This window comes from Anas platyrhynchos, chromosome Z (genome assembly GCF_047663525.1).
Source record: "Anas platyrhynchos isolate ZD024472 breed Pekin duck chromosome Z, IASCAAS_PekinDuck_T2T, whole genome shotgun sequence".
In the NCBI taxonomy this organism is placed as follows: Eukaryota; Metazoa; Chordata; class Aves; order Anseriformes; family Anatidae; genus Anas; species Anas platyrhynchos.
In genome coordinates this window covers 32,051,990-32,073,391 of record NC_092621.1, presented here as the reverse complement: position 1 = coordinate 32,073,391, position 21,402 = coordinate 32,051,990, and the positions used below count along the sequence as shown (strand labels likewise).

The window sequence follows — 21,402 nt, the reverse complement described above, 5'->3', positions numbered from 1 at the left end:
GAGATATCTGGTCCATTGTGGGCTGCAGGAGGATAGGCTTGCTGAATTGCTGCAGGCGTGGACCCCCTCCTTCCCCTCCTAATTCCCTAACCTTGGTGTCTGCAGGGTTGTTTCTTTCATGTATTTTCTCAGTCCTGTCCCCCATTTGCCATTGACCAGCAGTTTGTTTGTTTGTTTGTTTGTTTGTTTTTCCCTTCCTTACTCTACTGTCACAGGGGCATAGCCAGTGTCACTCATCAGCACAGCTTTGTGGGTCCCTTTTGGAACTGGTCATAACTATCTCTTATCTAAGCTAATACATACCTAAGGGAGGGAAAAAAAAAAAAAAAAAAAAAAGAGTGCTGTTTTACTAAGAATCTCATTTAAATAATATATATATATTATATACATATATATATATTTTAAGCAGACTCTTTCATTGAAAAAAAAAGGTCTCTAATATCACATTTTAGTGAAAATAATAAAATACACTATTGTATTTATCTGCATCAGTCACCAGTTTTTTGGCAATACAAAAATTAACAGATGGAAGAATCTTTCACAAAAGGGCCCTCTAACCTGCTCAGTTGGATGCTGTTACTTAGAGCTGTTACTGTGAAAAAAAATCTCGTATGTGTCTATGTAAATTTCGTATGTGTCTATGTAACATTTTTCATTTCAGTGTCTAGTTGTCTTGTCTTGTCAATACTGAAAAGACAGCTCAATACTTGCATATATCTTCTAGACAAAATAAATAAATAAATAAATAAATAAATAAATAAATAAATAAATGGTTAACTTTTACCAAAAGAAAAATAGCTAAAACTACTTAGTGTCTACTAATATTTGTAGCTTTTTCATGGAAAGGTAATAGTATTTTTAGTATGAGAAAATATTTTATCCAGAAGTTCACTAGTGTTATTAAATAAAATCATTGAATGATGTTAATTTTTTAATAAAAATATTAAAATCATTCATCAGCTTTAACTTTGGCTTCAAGAATTAATTCCTTATCATTGTATTACAATGATGAATGTATAACAACTCCAAAACTTATTCAGTTTGTATGAGTATGTGACTTCTTGTGCAGAAATCACTCTTTATGTCTTAGAAATACATTGGGTAGTGTAGTCTAATTAAATTACTCTACAAACATATCATGTAGTAACATGATATTGTAACATATACTATAGTAACTAAGTATAGTAACATATACTAGATGCACAGGGCTTCCCCATACTACTGGATTTGAAGAGTAAATATGACTGCAGGTATGTGGAAGCATGAGCATTTCTATGTATATTCTTCCAGTATTAATGATATAAGGACAATCTGTAACATGAATGTGTTGGTAAAAATGGTTGGCTTGAGCAGCACAAAGTCTTGAAACAAAAGGAAAATTTCCTCATTAACTGGAAATACGTTTGTGAAATATGTTTTTTTGACTTATGTACTGTACATACAATGAAACAGATAACAAGCAGTAGGTGTAGTGAGTATATCGATTTACCTTTTAGATATCATAGTGATGAGAGCTAATCTTATTTTTTTTTTTTTTTTTGGTAAAACATGAAAATTTTGTGTAAACTACTAATGAATCAGTAATATCACCACTGTTTGAAGATGTTTGGCTTTAATAGTAGTCACACCTCTTTTCACAAAGGCATTTTAGTGATTATTAGTTGCATTTTCTGAAATGTAATTTGCTTTGAGCTGCACATTTTCTGCATTATTAATATATGTTACATTCAATCTACTGCTCACCATTTCTGGTGTTGACAGAATTTCTTTGCTTTACTGCAATTGTATTTTTGAGGTGATAGATTCACTAGCATTGCAATTACAACCATGGAATTGTATGAATAACTTTAAGATGTGATAAAATGATTTTCTTATATTGCTTAATGACAATACTGTCTATGCAGTCTACTAAATTACTATTAAGGGATATTTTAAATCACTTCAATAAATCTCAAAATTATTTTCAAATATCACTTAATGCTTTCCTGTTGACATAACAAATGAACCATTTCAAATTTCATTGAAAGCTCTTTAGTATATGTCACCAGACTCTTTTGGAATAGTTTCAAAATGTGACAAATTGCAGTAAATCATTCTGAGACATCCCAGCACCACTTCTACAATTATAAAGTATTATGAGATGCTTTGTAAATCACTATAGATTACTTATCAACTCATGTTTTTGTCACATAGCAGAAACGACAGAAATAAAAATCTCAGTGAAACATTCCCTTTTCCATCATATCATTTTGTTTAACAGTTTCTCATGTTGAAACATTATGACTCCATAATGAGGAGAAGAGTTAGTTTCTAATGAATTTGTCAGAAATTTGGAATGAATGATGTGCTATGAGAGTTCTTATGGAAGAACTGACCACGTTATTGTTGCCCACACAACAGTATTGGCAGTCTTCACGCACAAAACAGCTATGACCAAAGGGGTGGAAAATACTTTTCTAAATTATGCAGCTAGTGAAAACCCATTGGAAAGCATTTATAATTTCTAAATATAATTTAAAAATTGCTCATATTTATATTTTTCACATCTGGACAACGTATGCAATACAGACTGAGAAATACTTTTATCATCCTGATATTTTTTTTTTTGAACTAGCTAATATTACATAACAACTTGTCACTGGATTCCAAGTATGACTTACTATTGCTCAATGCAAAAGATTAAATGATTTAGTATAAAGATGTGTGTAAAATATCTTGAAGCTAAATACCCAAAATAAGAAATATTATAAAGTATAATACATAGCAATCCTAGGATTTCCACTCATAGAATCATAGAATGGCTCAGGTTGGAATGGACCTTAAAGATCATCTAACTCTAAACCCCCACTCAAAGATAATACATGAGATTCACTAGTGATACACACTTTAAAATAAATAAACAAATAAATAAATAATAAATTCTGTGTCTATTTTTATTTTTTTTTCATCTGCCCACAATTTAATATACATGCTTGTTTTGTCTTGAACTAAAAGTCTGATTCAAAGGTTAAAACCAACCAAATCCTATCCATGTTACTGACATTGTCATTAACAATGTCATTGATGACAAAGTTATTAAAGAACCAATTTAAAAAAAATATTTTTGAAAATGTTGTGGCTATATTAGGTGGCAAATTTGGTTTCTTCCAGACTAGAAAGTATCTCTTCAGATAAGTGAACACTCATAGTGAAAGGAATTAGCAGAGAATTATACAATATTACACAATACAAATAGAAGGATATACACATATATCCATTTTCTGAAAAGAGAAACCTGAGCGAATGGCAATACTAGAATTCAGTACTAAAATACTAGCAGAACTGAAATGGCAGGCACAGTATGTAGCTTGTATGCTAGACAAGCTTTATTGCACAGCTCTAAAGTGTATTTCATTTTTGACCTGTGAACCCTTTCTTTTCCACTCCCAAGACTCTCATGAGCACAGATTATCAGTCATGCAGAAATATATTCTGTTTTCATGATATAGACAAATGTTCACTGAAGATTAAATTAAGAACCAAACTCACTCCATGTGTGACCTAGTACAAATGTCAACACAAATTGCTAGTGGAAAAAGTCTGGAGCACTGAACAGCCATGACATCTAGTTTCTTAAATTAATGTCTGGGTTTTTGTTTTTTAAATTCATTTTCTCTTCTACTTTCTGTTAGCAAGAGCGGAGAATTCTGCCAGTGTTTTCGACAGGAAATTTCAGAGGTAAGAAAGAGCGCACACACACACACACACACACACACACAAAAAAAAAAAAAAAGACGACAAAGACGACATTTCTTTCTCTACACCTGGGAGCCACTCTTACCTCTTAGAGAAAAAAGAGGCCTTCCAGTTTCAGTTTGCTATTACAGACTTCTAACTAGTCCGTATGAATGGACCATTCTCTGGCATTTGTGACTTTGGAAATGAATATTTATTGAATTAAACTTCTATCAAAAGTGTTTCTTTAGACTACAGGAAGAGGAATGTTTGCTCTCTACAAAATACATCATGCACTTTCTTTCAGAAATAATTTGTACTGTGAAAAACTACTGCAAGAGAAGGGGAGACATCAGATCAATGGCTGATTTTAAATATCTTCTGGTAGCATAAATATGAGGGAATGGAGATAGAGTAGGCAAAAGGTCTTGTAGACCATCAAATTTTATTGAAAAAAATGGAAAAGTGAGTGTTGTAAGCATTTTTGTTGTTCTTTTAAGTTGTTAAATAGTGAAAGCTCTGTGTTATCAGGTTCATTCCAACAATGACAGATTTCAGCATGGACCATGTACATGCATTTTACTCTAGTCCATTAGACATACTTGATGTCTATTTTTTGTTTACTAACATCAATGAAACAGTTGTCTCTGGAAATCCCTTCTCCCGTCATTTTGTTCATACTATATTTGTAGTGACATCTCCCATGGATTCTTTTTGTTGTTTGTTGTTGTTATTTTGTTTTGTTTCATTTTGGTTCTGTGGAGTTAGTTATCCTCAGATACTAGCCATTGGATAAAAAAAAAAATAATAATAATTTCACTTTTCACTATTCTTTTATAAAGCAAGAGCATATGATTTCTTCAAAGCAGTCAACATTTGTCAGCTTTTCATTCTCTCATACTCCTTTTAAGCTACTCCTTAAGTAGGTGTTCTGTGGGAAATGGGGACCCTTGCCAGGATTCCCTATTTAAGCTTAACTGAATTCACAAATTATTCCATTTGTTTGCTAGTCAAACAAAGACCAATGAATACAATATGGATAAAATAACAATGAACATAGGCTGAAATAATATAACTTGACAGTTTTTGGAAGAAACATAAAAGAAAGATTATGTTTCAGGATTAGTTCTGTTTATTACCTTAAATTATTTTGGTGAAGAATTAAACAGACACTGGTGAAATTCACAACTGGAATGAGTGGTAAAGGTGAATCAAGACAGAAAACAGACAAAAATGTTGGATTAGAAATGTGTATAAGTAAAGCAATAAAAATAAATTTTATTCTGAGAAAGTGAACTATCTAAAGGCTCCCTTTCATTACAGAAAATGTCAGAAAATCATAAATGGTGAAAAAAAAAAAAAAAAAGAAAAAAAAAACAGAGAGCATCTAGCAAATATATATATATATATATATAATATATTATATTATATATAATATAATATAATATATATTATTATATTGTTATATTATATATAATATAATATATTATATTATATAATATATTATAATTATAATATATATTATATTATATTATATTATATTATATTATATTATATTATATTATATTATATTATATTATATTATATTATATTGTATTGTATTGTATTGTATTGTATTATATTATATTATATTATATTATATTATATTATATTTATATATTGTGGAAAATGTGTTGGGTCTAGTTATCAGGAATAAATTTCCTAAGCTTTTTATCTAAGGAGAAAGCTAGCTGTTTGCCATAATATATTGCAGTAGTTTTACCCTGCTGGGTAGCTGAACTCTACCACACTCCTCCTTCTCAAAGGAAAAGGGGGACAAAATATGATTGAAAGGGCTTAAGGGTTGAGATAAGGAGAAGGAGATCAGTCAATAATTATTGTTACAGGTAAAACAGACTCAGCATAGGGAGATTAATATAATTGATTGCCTATCACTAGCAGACTAGAACAATGAAAAAATAAAGCAATCTAAAACCAACTTTCACCCTCCATCTTCCCCTTGAGTGGTGCAGGGAAACAAAGAATGGGGACTGCAGTCAGTCCCTAACTCTTTGTCTCTGCCAGTCCGTCAGGGTCACTCTCTGCCCCTGGTCCAGCGTGGGGTCCCTCCCATGGTATGCTATCCTTCTTGAAGTAATCTTGTATGGGCTTCTCACAGACAGCAGCTCTTTGAGAATTGTTCAAATGTGGGTCCGTACCATGTGGTCTATCCAACAGGAGGTCTATCCAACACAGGTCCCACATAGGAGGCAGCTCCCACCTGATCACCTGCTCCTGAGTCAGATCACAATGGAGAGGACTTCATTGGTTACAGGTCCTCCCCAGTACCTGCTCTTGCAGGGGCTCTCCATGGTCCACAGTCTCCTTCAAGCCAGATTCACCTGCTCTACCAGGGGCTTCTCCATGAGCTGTTCCTCTGGTATCCCATGGGCTACAGGGGAACAGCCCATTCCACCAAGGTCCTCTTCATGGGCTGCAAGAGAACTTCTACTATGGTGCCCAGAGCACCTCATCCCCTTTCATCTTTATTGGCCTTGTTGTGTGCAGGATTATTTCTCACTCCTCTCTCTCCCACCTGCTGTATCTCACAGAGAAACATCCAATATCACTCTTTGGCTCTGCTTTGGCCAGCAGCAGGTCCCTTTTGGAGCCAAATGCAGCTGGCTCTTTTCTGACATGGATCGGCTTCTAGACTCATCACAGAGGCCAGTGCTGAAGCTTCCCCTGCTACCAAGCCCTTGTCATGTAAACTCAACACATGTATCAAGGTTTTGTCTAGTCTGTGGTATTCATGTCTAGTAGCAAAGGTGATATTCTTATGAGTATGATCTTCTGAGAGACTTAAAATGTGAAGCTTTTGCCCACTGGCATATTGCTTAGCTCAGAAAAGTTTGCACATGTGCAGAGCACTATTATGTAAGAGGTCAAAACTCTACTGAATTTTTGATTCATTTTAATAGACTACCTTTTTATTAGAGTCCTCAAAGTGCATGGAAAATTCCAAAAGGTGACAAGTTAAATGCTTTGAGTCTATTACCTATGCAAAATTAATTTTCAGATGACCTGATAGATTAAACCAAGTTGAATTAGTTAGGCTTAACTGACAATATTTCCCATTACAAGATCTTAGTCTCCCTCATTCTGTTAACAGTAACATATGGACTGCCCTGAATATTGTGTTCTTATCTTCTGCCTCATGTAGAATTATAACCAAACTACTTCTAACTAAACCAAAAGTATCCTTAAACCAATATTCTTCTTTAACTGTTCTATAGCCACTACACAACAATTTGCTACAGATTCAGAAACATGTTTCTCATGTCCACTATTAATTCTGATAACACAGTGACAGAATTTGTCTACAGCATAACCCTTAAAAAAGGTAAAATATATTGATACCCTGGGTATCTTAAACTTCTAGTGTCTGAATCTGTGCCTCAAATTAGAAATATTTGTACTCATATGTGTCTCATGACTGACAGGAGATTAATAAGATATCATAAATTATAATCAAAGGTGAAAATTATGAAAAATGTCAAACAAAACCTAAAGAAGTTAGGAATTAAAATAGTTTAACAACTACATGTCTGTAAAATAAAGCTTAAAAATATAGAAAAACTTATGCTTAGCTTACTATGAAGTCTTGGGTGTTTGTTTCAAATTTTTTATTTATTTACTTACTTATTCAGTGTTTATTTGTGTATTTCCCTTATGTTATTGGATGGAATATTTAAAAAGTACCGAGGACTGCTAAGAGTTCAGTTCCTACAAAAACATTGAAGTAGAACAAGAGCACCTAATTCAGATATGTTTGAAGATTATAGACATCATAAGTCATTTACAGTTTCATCCTTCTACCAATATGACAGAAACAAACAAACAAACAAAAAACAACAACAAACAAACAGAGGAAAGAAATCTTCTACCCTTCTTTTTTAGTTTAATATTACTCCTTTATATTGAAGAGTCAGTCTGATAGCCAAGAGATTTTGAATTTTTCATAGTTCTGCAGTTTGCTTCCAGAGTCACTGGGCAGAACCAACATGAAATGTAAGTGCTATTTGAGCTGATTTTGTTGGTGTTGTGTTTTTTTGTTTGCTTGTTTGTTTCTGTTTTCTGTGATCTTGGGATGTTTTTATTTTGCATATAGCTCCACATAGCTTTGCAAATGGCCTTCTGTTTGCTTATGTGTGTGGCAGCATCTGCTCAAGGTATATAGGGAAAGAGTAGTTAAATTTTGAGGTAGTAAGTAACTACTGAGCATGTGCCTTCACAACATTACACATAGAACATTCCTATCTTCAATAAATGGATGGAAAATATTTTGTCATCTTATAAGTAATTTTCTGACTATAGCTATTTGGAAAAAAGGGAAAGAGAAAGAGGAAAGGGAAAGGGAAAGGGAAAGGGAAAGGGAAAGGGAAAGGGAAAGGGAAAGGGAAAGGGAAAGGGAAAGGGAAAGGGAAAGGGAAAGGGAAAGGGAAAGGGAAAGGGAAAGGGAAAGGGAAAGGGAAAGGGAAAGGGAAAGGGAAAGGGAAAGGGAAAGGGAAAGAGAAAGGGAAAGGAAAAGGGAAAGGGAAAGGAAAAGGAAAAGGGAAAGGGAAAGGAAAAGGAAAAGGAAAAGAAAAAGAAAAAAAGAAAAAGAAAAAGAAAAAGAAAAAGAAAAAGAAAAAGAAAAAGAAAAAGAAAAAGAAAAAGAAAAAGAAAAAGAAAAAGAAAAAGAAAAAGAAAAAGAAAAAGAAAAAGAAAAAGAAAAAGAAAAAGAAAAAGAAAAAGAAATGCTACTATTCCATATTTTCTTCTCATTACAATGTTGTTTTAATCAAATATTAAAAATGAATCTACAAAGCAAAACATTTGCAACAGTGGTGCCATTGTCTCTTTCTGCAACATGAGCATTGACTTTTTGCCACAACCAATTATGTAAAATACAGCACTAGATGAAGTAGTGAAAACTGAAAATGTGCCTCCAGGCATTAAAACATCAGGGGATTAATACTAATGTTTCATTGACATGATAGAAAGGAAATGTTATGTTGCTCAACTTCACAGAGGAGGATGGAGAAAGAAATCTATCTTCCTTACATACATTAAGGAAAAATAAAGCAAATCTTTTGGGGGTCCTCAAAATACGGGAGTTAGTAAAAATACAGGAGTTAGTAAAATTGATCAGGTTAAGTTCTAGGGGCCATACTACCTACAGACAAACAAAAAACTTTCTGCTTGAGTTCTTTTTTCTTCCTTTCCAGATTTTGTAAAACACTCTGTAATGAAATCAGTCACAATATATCATTTTATCACCTCACATAACAGAAGATAGAGAGCAAGACAAGATCCAGACTTTGTTTTAGGGAGTTTTAAACAGGTTAAAACATGCACACACACACAAAACAAAAACAAAACAAAACAAAACAGAAAAAAAAATGCTCTACTGTAACATACCTATTAAAAATAAATAAATAAATAAATAAAATTCTTCACTAGCTTATTCCTGAAGGGACTGGAAGGCAGACTGACTTGCCTTTTTAGTTAATGTTCTTTGCTCTGGCAATGTCTTTTTTTGATGTGACAGTCAGATTATGGTCTCTAGTACAGCATTACAATAATACTGAGTGTTCAGTTTAGCCATTAGATCAAAAAAAATGCATAGTTAATCATCCTTTTCTGCCTTTACTAGGGTCTGAATTTCTGGCTTTATTATGCCCAAAGACCATAGACTACACAAAAGGAGTCCATTTATTGGTTTAATTCTTTTTGTTCCAGATAAACCAAAAAATGTAAATTAATCACAGGGAATAAACACTATCACTGTAGTCTCAGTTATTGAACTGATGTAATTCTATATCATAAAGATAGTGAAGTTTTAAATTCCTATTGATTCACTGTTGCTTATGCCACCCTCTCAAAATCTTGAAAAAAAGAATCTGCCACCTCATCCAAGCCTGACAATATTTACCTTTTCTATTTGGCAATATATTCTTTTCTTTGCCTTTTTTAATGTCCTAAAATCGACACTGGTGTTTTATTTGACAACAATGATCACTTCTATTTCCTGGTACACAGAAAGACTTATTATACTAAAATATTTCTGATCAACAACTTGACAGATAGTTATATAAAATAGACTACATGAACAAAAAGATGTATTTTATTATTTGTCAACTGATGCTCAGGGTGGGGAGGGCAGGAGGGGGAGAGAGAGAGACAGAGAAAACACTTCATTGTTTCTGTGAGCCCATAAAAAAATAACTTTTACAAACATTTTCATCTTGAAGTACTTATAAAATAATATGGCTAGAAAAGTAGTTGAGAGAAATAACTTTCTGTGCTAAATGCAATGAGTTTGCCATATCTCTCACTTCAGCAAACATTTACAGACCATTTAAGTGAACAAATGTATTGTAGCCTACACATGTGTTTAAGGACAAAATATTTGGTAGGCATCTATAGGATTCAATCTTCAATCAGAAAACTAAGAAATAATTTTCTACTTTAACATTATTAAATTATTATATTAACATTATTTATTAGTATTCTAAAGTGAAAAAGAACATCTAGGGATGGTGGTAGTAATCCTGATTTTAAAGGATCATCTTTCTCCCTTGACAGGAGAAGGGAGGGGAAGGTTAGAATTTAAATTCTGCTGTACATGAAGCTGTGATCTTATATTTTGTTAAGTACAAAGAAAAAGGCACTGAGGCATTCAAAACCAAACATTTCAGTAATTAAACTGGAGATTCAGGGTTCTTCTTCCATTCTGAAGCTGTTTGTTTTTTATTAATACAGAAGGATTTAATACATCATGAAGATTAACTTCATATGAGAAACTGATAAAACTCAGTGTTTTTTTAAGCTTTAAAATATCTTACCACGAGTCTGTGCAATAAAATATCAGAAAAATTTCTAATAGTACATATTGAAAAAAGTATATTCTTAAACTGAGATGGGATTGTTCAAATTATCTAGATCAATTAGGTTTGAAAAGGTCAGTTTTCATTATAAAATTATTTTCCTATTTTCTTCACAGCCATTTACCATAGACTTTCAATAGGTCCTAGTTTACTCGTGACACAGATTTTGATAATATGTATGATACCTCAAAGCTTAAACACTGTATTTTCAAAGATTTATACACATAATTTCTAGACATACAAACATGAATGCTTTTTGTTTGTTTGTTTTATACTGTAAACATTTTGTAAAAGACACTAGATTTCAGAAGCCCTCAAATTCCACTGTATATTTAATATATTAATTTTATGAAATGTAAAGATGTTTTTTGATTTTCAGTTCTCTTTTTCATCTTACTGATACACTGTGAAACAGGAAAATTTAGCAATCTATACAAAGCATGTTATTGTTTGTGGTCTTGAATTCTTTCCTTTCCGTACAAAGGTAGGTGCACAAATCACTGAGAAATATCCAATAAAATTATTCAACAAGCATGTAAAAAGAACAACAAAACACAAGAATAATCTAATGTAGACACTTTTTGAGAGTTAGTAAGTATATTAAAAGGAAACATGCTAAACAGATGCAAATATAACCCAGAAAAGAAAGAACGGGATGTAGAACATTTTACCCTGTGTTTCGCAGAACCAAAATGCTCATTACTATTCTGACTACTTCTCTGAATCTATTCATTGACATCAGCCATGATCAATTTGTAAGGGATCATCCTGTGAAGTCAAGGGAAAGAGACTTCTTAAAAATAAGTTCTATCCCCATGAGTTTCTTCACAACTGAAAGAACTCAGAAATGAACAGATCATAGAATGGTAATTCTGATTCCTTTTTGAGTGTTTGTGTTCTGCTTTGGTATTAAAATGACACATTCTAGAAGCTTGGTTATTGTGCTCTTGCGGTGTCTAGGTTGATGGTATTTGATATGTGACAGCTACACCAATTTTCTGTTTTGACCATTGTCACAGGTTTTGTTTGTTTGTGTTTGTACATGGCCACTGCCTGAAGCTGTCTTGCAATTTGATTGACGTTTTATGATAGAAACCTGAGAAGACCAAATAATACCATAAGTAGTAATTATATCACATATAGAATATAGGCAGTAGTCCTCATCCCTGAGGCTGTGTTCATATTCTTACACAGACATTTTCTTAGTTGTACAACAACTAAACCATGTGTTGTTTCACATTTGAAATTAACTCACTCTTTTTGTGTCTTCAATGTCCATGTTAAAATATAGAGATTGTCATGAATTATTTTTGTAACATTAAGACAGTATCTCATTTTAGTATTTAGAAGAATGAAGGAACACACACACACACACACACAAAAAAAAAAAAAAAAAAAAAAAAAAAAAAGGATTGTAAGCAAAATCTACAATAAAGGCTAATTTGTTGCTGGAGTTCATGAGCTTCTTGCTAAGTTTATTCTCTGCCTAACAAAACAAACAAACAAACAAAAAAGTCAGGATAAAATGCTAAGAAACAGAAAGATTTTACAAACCCAGAAACATCTTTTTTATCTTTTTTTTTTTTTTTTAAAGCTGTTTTTCTTCCTCTTTTCTGCCTTGCTAAACCAGCAGGTTCCCATCCAAGCACATGTTTTAAGTCACAAACTAGTCAAGTCAAGGGTAACCCAGAAATCTTTTTGCTTAGGCATTTGAAGTCAGTGACTTCAAATTCTACAGAATAGAACACATTAAAAAAAAAAAAAAAAAAAAAAAAAAAAAAAAAGTAATTAACAAGGATGACTATGTAACATTTAAATATTGACAACAAGTTAATAGCCAGACCAGCTGCTGTGAAGAGAAGAGAAGAGAAGAGAAGAGAAGAGAAGAGAAGAGAAGAGAAGAGAAGAGAAGAGAAGAGAAGAGAAGAGAAGAGAAGAGAAGAGAAGAGAAGAGAAGAGAAGAGAAGAGAAGAGAAGAGAAGAGAAGAGAAGAGAAGAGAAGAGAAGAGAAGAGAAGAGAAGAGAAGAGAAGAGAAGAGAAGAGAAGAGAAGAGAAGAGAAGAGAAGAGAAGAGAAGAGAAGAGAAGAGAAGAGAAGAGAAGAGAAGAGAAGAGAAGAGAAGAGAAGAGAAGAGAAGAGAAGAGAAGAGAAGAGAAGAGAAGAGAAGAGAAGAGAAGAGAAGAGAAGAGAAGAGAAGAGAAGAGAAGAGAAGAGAAGAGAAGAGAAGAGAAGGAGAAGGAAAGGAAAGGAAAGGAAAGGAAAGGAAAGGAAAGGAAAGGAAAGGAAAGGAAAGGAAAGGAAAGGAAAGGAAAGGAAAGGAAAGGAAAGGAAAGGAAAGGAAAGGAAAGGAAAGGAAAGGAAAGGAAAGGAAAGGAAAGGAAAGGAAAGGAAAGGAAAGGAAAGGAAAGGAAAGGAAAGGAAAGGAAAGGAAAGGAAAGGAAAGGAAAGGAAAGGAAAGGAAAGGAAAGGAAAGGAAAGGAAAGGAAAGGAAAGGAAAGGAAAGGAAAGGAAATAGCTAGAATTTAACAAAATACATCATTTATTCACACAGGAAATCTTTAAGTACTAGTTACCTTTCCACTGTACTTGCATGAGCTAATGTTGTTTTGCAAAAAAATGTTATTTATAAATGTTCCATGCATTTCTGCTTACAAGGAATGTACTCTTTACATGACATAAGCCTTGATAATCACAGGCATTAACTACATAAGCAGTGATATAATCTGGAAAAAAATATACTAAGAATTATTTTTTCAACAAAGGAAAAGTAGCTATGAAGTAGTTACAGAGGTGCAACCTACAGCAAGTAATATAGACGAGGGAAAGAATCTAAGAGAATAAGATTTTTTTGGAATTGTCCTGATGCTTCACTGGTGGGCAGAATTTATAAAATCCATTGTATATAAAGACCTGAAATTCTTTGAAATACATATTTCTCTATAAGTAAATTTAAGACAGTTGTTTCACAACCTGAATATCTCAAACAGTTACAAAAGCATAAATTTCATAAATCACTGCTTCATGAAAGTTATGGTCAAGTGATTGCCATCCAGAAGAATCTCTTGTTTAACACAGAAATTGTTTTGACCTTAAATGATTACCATCACTGTTTCCTAGATTTCTCTCTCTCTCTCTCTCTCTGTTTTTTTTTTTCTTTTCACAGTAGCATCTATGGCCATTCAAGAATGCAATATCAGTTCAGAGAGATTACTGCAAGCCAGATTTTTTTAAATAAAAGTTAAGGTGTATTTAAAGTTTTAATCTAATGTGTGCAAGGTTAGATTTTTTGGTACAAACTACTTTCAGAATTTCTAATGTACATTTGTAGCAAGAAAGCAAGAAAGCAGATGGAAGGAAGGAAGGAAGGAAGGAAGGAAGGAAGGAAGGAAGGAAGGAAGGAAGGAAGGAAGGAAGGAAGGAAGGAAGGAAGGAAGGAAGGAAGGAAGGAAGGAAGGAAGGAAGGAAGGAAGGAAGGAAGGAAGGAAGGAAGGAAGGAAGGAAGGAAGGAAGGAAGGAAGGAAGGAAGGAAGGAAGGAAGGAAGGAAGGAAGGAAGGAAGGAAGGAAGGAAGGAAGGAAGGAAGGAAGGAAGGAAGGAAGGAAGGAAGGAAGGAAGGAAGGAAGGAAGGAAGGAAGGAAGGAAGGAAGGAAGGAAGGAAGGAGGGAAGGAAGGAGGGAAGGAAGGAAGGAAGGAAGGAAGGAAGGAAGGAAGGAAGGAAGGAAGGAAGGAAGGAAGGAAGGAAGGAAGGAAGGAAGGAAGGAAGGAAGGAAGGAAGGAAGGAAGGAAGGAAGGAAGGAAGGAAGGAAGGAAGGAAGGAAGGAAGGAAGGAACTTTCCCCTTTTGTGTTTACATTTTCAAACTCTCTGCATCAAATTATGGCATCTGAAATTTTTACAGATTAAGTTGAATTAGGACCTCTTATTTAAAACTCTCACAGTAGTGGGCTATGAGGCAGTGTATGACGATTATTAGAACTTGATGTATTAATACTTTAATATTCTTAGGTAGCAGCTAAGATAATACAGAAGATAATGATTTACATTCATTGTAGTACCTGATGCCTCAAAGTGTACAATCTCATGAACAAAAATAGCATTAAGTCATTTTTCTCTTGCCCTCATGAAAACACATGCATCTAGATAGATTTAAAGCATTTAAAAGCACTTCCAGGATTTTTGTTTCTTCATTTTCTGTTAAATTTACTAAATTAATCTTTTCAAATATAATTTCCTTTAAGTTTTTATTATTATTATTATTATTTCTTTATTCAGTAACATAAAGCCTTTGTATATCAGCTTTATCAGCTTTTAAGCTTGTGTTGTTGAATTAATTGCATGAAGGTTCTGGCCCAGTAACATAAATAGCACATACAGAATTTAAGAGAGAGAGAGAGAGAGAGAGAGAGAGAGAAGAGAGAGAGACAGAGAATTAGTACAATTATTACACTTACAGGTAAGACCACCTTCTAATAAAAATATGTTGCTATATTATCAGTGAAGGCAAATTAATTGTCTTTGTACATTCGTGGAAAAAAAAATAATGTATAGGGGCAAAAAAATCATAGAATCCTTTATGCTGGAAAAGGCACATAAGGTCATCAAGTTCAACCATCATCTAGTACTGTCAAGTCCATCACTAAACCATGTCCCTGCATGCCACATCCAAACATCTCTTAAATAACTCCAGGAATAGTGACATGAAATTCTTCCTGATACCCAGTTCTCCCTGATACCCACTCCCTTGGTGCAACATGAGCACATTTCCTTGCATTATAGCACTTGTCTCATGACAAAGGAGACCAACATCCATCTAGAAATAACCTCCTATCAGGTAGTTGCAGAGAATGATAAGGTATCTTCTCAGCCTCCTGTTCTACAGACTAAACAACACCAGTTTCCTCAGCTGCTTCTTACAGAACTTGTGTTCCAGACCCTTCACCAGTTTTGTACCTCTGAATATATTTCAGCAGCTCAATATCTTTCTTGGGGTGAGTGGCACAAAACTGAAGAGACTACATGAGGTATAGTCTCACCAGTGCCAAATAGAAAGGAAAAATCACTTCCCTAGTCCTGCTGTCTGCATTATTTCTGATGCAGACCAGGATGGATGTCATTGACCTCCTTGGCCTTGAGGGCACAATGCTGGCTCATGTTGTGCAGGCTGTTAACCAGCATCCCGAGGTCCTTTTTTTCAGGGCTGTTTTCCAGCCACTCTTCCCCAAGCTTATAGTGCTTCATGAGGTTTTTATGACCCAAGTGCAGCACCTGGCATTTAACCTTGTTAAATATCATGTGATTGGATGTGGCCTATCAATCTAACCTATCCAGATCCCTCTACAAATCCTTCCTGCCCTTAAGTAGATCAAAAGTCTCACACAACTTAGTGTTATCTGCAGATTTACACTGAATCTGCAGAATTCAGAAGTGCAAGAAGAATCAAGTGCAGGTACACTTGATTCTTTCATCAAGATCATTGATAAAAGCATTAAATCTTAATCATTAAATCATTGATAAAAGTACTAAATCTTAAAAGTATTAAATTCTATCATTGATAAAAAGTATTTATCATTGATAAAAGTATTAAACAAAACTGGCCCAATACCAAACCCTGAGGAAAACCACTTGTAACCAGTCACCAACTAGATTTAACTCAATTCACAATAATTCTTTTCTGTCCAGCATTCCAGGCAGTTTTTTACACAGTGAACAGTACATCCATTCAGTCCATGAGCAGCCAGTTTCTCCAGGAGAATATTGTGGGAAACATTATTGAATGGCTTGCTAAAGTCCAGGTGAAAAACATCCCCAGTCCTTGCAATATCCATTAAGTAGGTCATTTTATCATAGAAGATCAGAGTAGTCAAGCAAGACCTGCCTTTCATAAACCCAGGCTGGCTGGGTCTCATCACCCAGTTGTCCCATATGTGCCATGTGATGGCAGTCCAAATGATTTGCTCCATGGCACCAACATCAGAATGACAGGCCTGCAGCTCCCTGGATCTTCCTTCCTGCCTTTTTTGTAAATGTGTCACATTTGCTATCCTCTGGACAGCTGGGACCTTCTTGGTTAGTCAATTATGAATGTGGCTTGGTGACCACTTCTGTCAGTTCTATTAGTACTCTTGCTGGATGCCATCTAGACCCATAGATTTTTGTATGTTCATGTGGTATAGGAGTTCACTAAACATTTCTTCTTGGATTATAAGGACTTCTTTCTGCTGCCTGTCTCTGTCTTCCAGCTCCGGCTGGGTATCCCAAAATGTCTTAGTACCAAGGACTGAGGCAAAAGTATCTCAGCCTTTTTCTCATCTCACATCACTATATTTTGCCCGCATCTAATAAGGGACAGAGACTCTTCTTAGTCATCATTTATTGTATTTATAAAAACACTTTTTATTGTCTTTCACTGCAGTGGCCAAGTTAAGTTCCAACTGGGCTTTAGCACTTCTAATTTCTTCATAAATGACCTCACATTTTTGTAGTCCCCCTGAACTGTTTGTATGCCCGTTCTTCCAAAGGTCATCAGCATTGTTTTTCTTCCTGAGTTTCACAAGACACTCTGTTCAGTCAGGCTGGTCATGCTGTTTGTTCATCTTTCGACACACAGTTCCTGTGCCTTCAAGATTCCATTCCTGCATGTCCAGCCTTCCTGGAATCTTTTGCCTTTTAGCACTCACTCCCCAGGGACTCTCAACAAAGTTCCTAACTAAGCCAAAAATTGTCCTCCAAAAATCCAAAGCAGCAGTTCTGATGACTGCCCTCCTTACTTCCCCAAAGACTGAGAACTTCATTATCTCATGATTGCTATGTCTAAGGGGGCCTCTGACCATCAAATCACCCACAAGACCTTCCCTTTTAACAAACAACATGTCAAACGGGGCACCTTCCCTAGTCAGTTCCCTCACTATGCATGTCAGAATCTTGTCTTCAAAACATTCCACAAATCTCCTACTCTGTATCTTTCTGCTATATATATTTCCAGTAGACATCTGGGAAGTTGAAATCTTCCATGAGAACAAGCTGAAGTAATCACAACACTTCTAGCTGCTTGTAGAATAATTCATTCACTTCTAAAACTTGGTTGGGTAGTCAGTAACATGCTCCAAATGCAGTATCTCTCTTACTGGCCTTACTCAGAGTAACTCAACTCTTTCATTACCATAACTAAAATTATGTTATTTATATGGAATCTATTTTTATGTATGATCTAACTGCACTGTATCCAAGGTTAAATACAATAGCTTAGAATTTTATTAAACAAATAAAAAATAAAATGAAATACAAGATATAATAAAGTTCTCTCTCTTATTTTTTTTTCCTTCTCCCTTACCAGTGAATACCGCACAGTAACAGAAAACATTTCTGGCAATTCATAACCTTCCTTAGTTTTGAAAGTTGAAATTGTACTTTTCTTCACCATTGTACTTTTCCTAAAAAAAAAAATAATAATAATAATAAAAAAATTGAAATATAATTAACATTATGTAATCACCCTATGGCCAATATTTGCAGTGTAGCACAGATTTGCGATGGAAGTAAGTTTTTATCTTGCTCTGTTATCTAAGTAAGGCTGATGTCCAACTAAATCTACCAATAGCCAACACAGCTTCAAAGTAAGGAAAACAATAATACAAACATTACCTAATATTGTTTGTTGTTGTGGTTTTTTTTTCTGTTTGTTTGTTTCTAGACTACATAATCCTAAAAGCTATGTTATAGACAAATAGATGGATCCTGTTTACACTAAAATTTTGCTAATTGAGTCTACATTTTTTTACTTTTCTCTTTAATAAAATAATTTTACCACTTTTACCATTTGCTACGTAGATTTGAAGCACATCCATTTTATCTGTCTGTACTATAATGAATATCAGGAGAAAAAAACAAAGCACTATGCTAATTGAAAAGTACATTATTATACTCATGTTTCCTATGTAGTTTAATTGTGAACAAATGAACATATCAACAAATATTAGCATACTGGGAAATGGCACTGGTTATGATTGTTAAATGCACAATAAGATTCTCCACATTATAGCTCAGATAAAGATAAAGCAAGTACTCTTGCTGAAATTTTGGGTTGGTATAGAATTTCATTTACCTCTTGTAATCTTGATCTTGTATTTTCTGATTTGAAATGATGAGGTCCAGACATAATTATACTAAAAGGGAAAAAATCTCTAAGAAAAAGAGTTAAAAATTGAAATGTGTTTAGGAAATCCAGAGTGATTAAGCATATGTGAGATATAACCCACATGAGTTACCTGAAATGATAGGAGAGAAATAGAAACACTGATGATTTTTCATTTACATTGTCATAAAAATATATATTTTAAAATCTATGTTAAAATGATCAAAAAAGGTTCTATATGAGGCTGTTTTTTGAGAGCAAGTTATGTTTGTTAAGTTACTGCTAATAGCTAGACAGAGATTTCAGTGTTTCTTGTGTGCCCTAAGCATTCTGTGCTGAACTGGGGTGTTGAACTTGAATATATCCTCCATGGAATACAGATGAACCATGACATAGTAATATAAGCATAAGGGATGTATTTAATAATAAATCCTCCTGACTTCTGAAGGCAGCTCTTCTTAAATTTAATATTTTTCAAAACACTAATATGTATTAAATCTGAAAACAACCACTTGCATGCGTAGTCTTCTATACACATATACCTTTATGCACATATTTTAAATGATAAAAAAGTGTCTTTAATTTTCGTCTCCAAAGAATGCTTTTCATATCTCTCTCTTTTACACTTTACCTAGAATGCACAAGAACTTCACAAGCAAATTGTGCACCACAGACCTGATAAAATTTAGTTCTCTAAATAAAATTCCAACTTAAAGGAGAGCTATCCACATTGAAAGAACAGCCCCACTGTACTTAATAATCAAGCCTTGACTTGACTAGAACACTGAATGTCTTTAAAGTAACATTTAAAAAATGTGAAATACTAAAAATAACAGAATCATGGAATTGTAGGGTTTGGAAGGAACCTCAGGAGATCATTGGATCCAACCCCCCTGCCAAAGCAGGTTCCCCAGAGCAGGTTGCTCAGGCAGATGTCCAGATAGGAAAATCATCAGGTGTGTATTGGGTTTCATTAGTTTTGTGTCTTTGTCTAAATAACAGTTGTCAATACTCTGTAGTTCTTCAGTGAGCAGGGAATCTTTATGCTGACAGAGCAAGACTACATCTTTACCATTGTTCAGGAATCTCATTAATAAATGGAACATGAGAGAACAAAAAACTAGGAATCTCTTACCAAAAAGATTTTGGTTACTTTTAAAAAAGTGTGGGCTATTTACAGGGTTAATTCTTCTCAATGTTAATGGAGAAATACCTGCCTAAGTAATCTGTGCATGGGCTAAACAAACAAATAAGCTAACCTACTAACAAAAACACACATGCAACACCTAGGATGTAAATAGCTGGCTAGGATAGAAACAAAAAGTAGAAGATTATTGGAGTATGCATGATCTGTAATTTTTTTTTTTTTTTTTTTTTTTTTTTTTTTTTTTTTTTTGTCTGTCTTCTTTAACTTCTGTGAGGAAGAGTTAAATGGGAACTGGAAAAGGCTAATTCTTATGATACGTATTTCAAATACAGAATATTATAACAAGTATAAATGCATTAAATGTATTTATCTTTTTTAGCAAAATACAGACAATAATAGCTTTTGGGCTCCTATACATTATTTCTAGCAGACAAAAATAATGTCTACCTTTTGGTTGCATTAAGCAGTGTTTCAACACCAAAGATTTTGCAGTCCTTATCTGCAGTTTTCTTGCCTATTAAGTATGAATTAAGTGACCACATCGAGATCTGTAGAAAATCATTAATAAGGACTTGGACAGCTTTGTCTTCCCTTGTTTCAGACAGTGAAAAAGCAAAGACAACAAATGATGTTCAAGAGCAAATTTTCTTATTAGATCAATCAACAATCAGTCAAATTGTTTTTTCAGCTTTGGACATTTTACTGTATAATGAAAAGCTTAATGTGTTTATATTTATTTTGATTTTTATGGCACAGACAATGTATAAAATATGTTTATTTACAAAAGCTTTCCCTTTCTCTAGAATAATATCTACTGTTGAACATAAAATTGACTGGGAAGAATATCAGAATCAGCGCAATGAAAAAAGGAAGGAGGAAGGACCATGTGAGATTGATCTAGGGGGCCAATATTAAAGGTCCTAGAGAAATTTGTTCCTTTAGTGAAAGCCCTAGATACTAGATGCATAAAGTTATATGGGAACAAATTCTTTTGACACTGTTTCATACAAACTTCTTTCTGACCCCCACACCTCCCAAACAATCCAATACAATCTGCATGGATATCATCAACAGCAACACTAAAACCAAAAGTACTAATGGAATTCACTGAAGTGTGGAATTTACTAGAAGTAATAATAATGGAATATATCTAAGCACTGACATCAGAAGGCAAAAAGAAAAGAGCTTCCAGCAATAACTAAATCTTCAAAAGTTTGATAAACATATTTTTAATTTTATTTGATGATGCTTTGAAGCACTACTCATAACCGTCTGAAGTTTTATATTTCCAGGTCATGCTCCCAAAGAAGTTGGAACAAATGTTCCTATTGATTTGAGTTTGCCCTAAGCAGTCTATAGTTATATAACCACACCAGAATACAAAGCTCTTTGGGAATGTCTTGAAGTGACTTGAAAGGTATTGGCTACCTGTAGGATAAACAACAAATCCCCAGCAGCAAAACAAAAATTTAGACCTTCTAATACTCCAGTATAGAGTAGT

The 21,402-nt window shown here is 33.9% G+C and overlaps 1 long non-coding RNA gene across 6 annotated transcripts in view; it reads left to right on the top strand.

Annotated features, from left to right (window-relative positions):
* LOC113840240 (uncharacterized) overlaps positions 1–21,402 on the top strand; it is an 829,451-nt gene that overhangs the window by 739,094 nt on the left and 68,955 nt on the right. For 4 of the 6 annotated variants that reach the window (XR_011806072.1, XR_011806073.1, XR_011806069.1 and 1 more), the window contains one exon: positions 3,672–3,717. The exons of the other annotated variants lie outside the window; for them this stretch is intronic. This is a non-coding gene — a long non-coding RNA (uncharacterized lncRNA). The remainder of the gene's footprint in view (positions 1–3,671; positions 3,718–21,402) is intronic. 6 annotated transcript variants of the gene reach the window in all.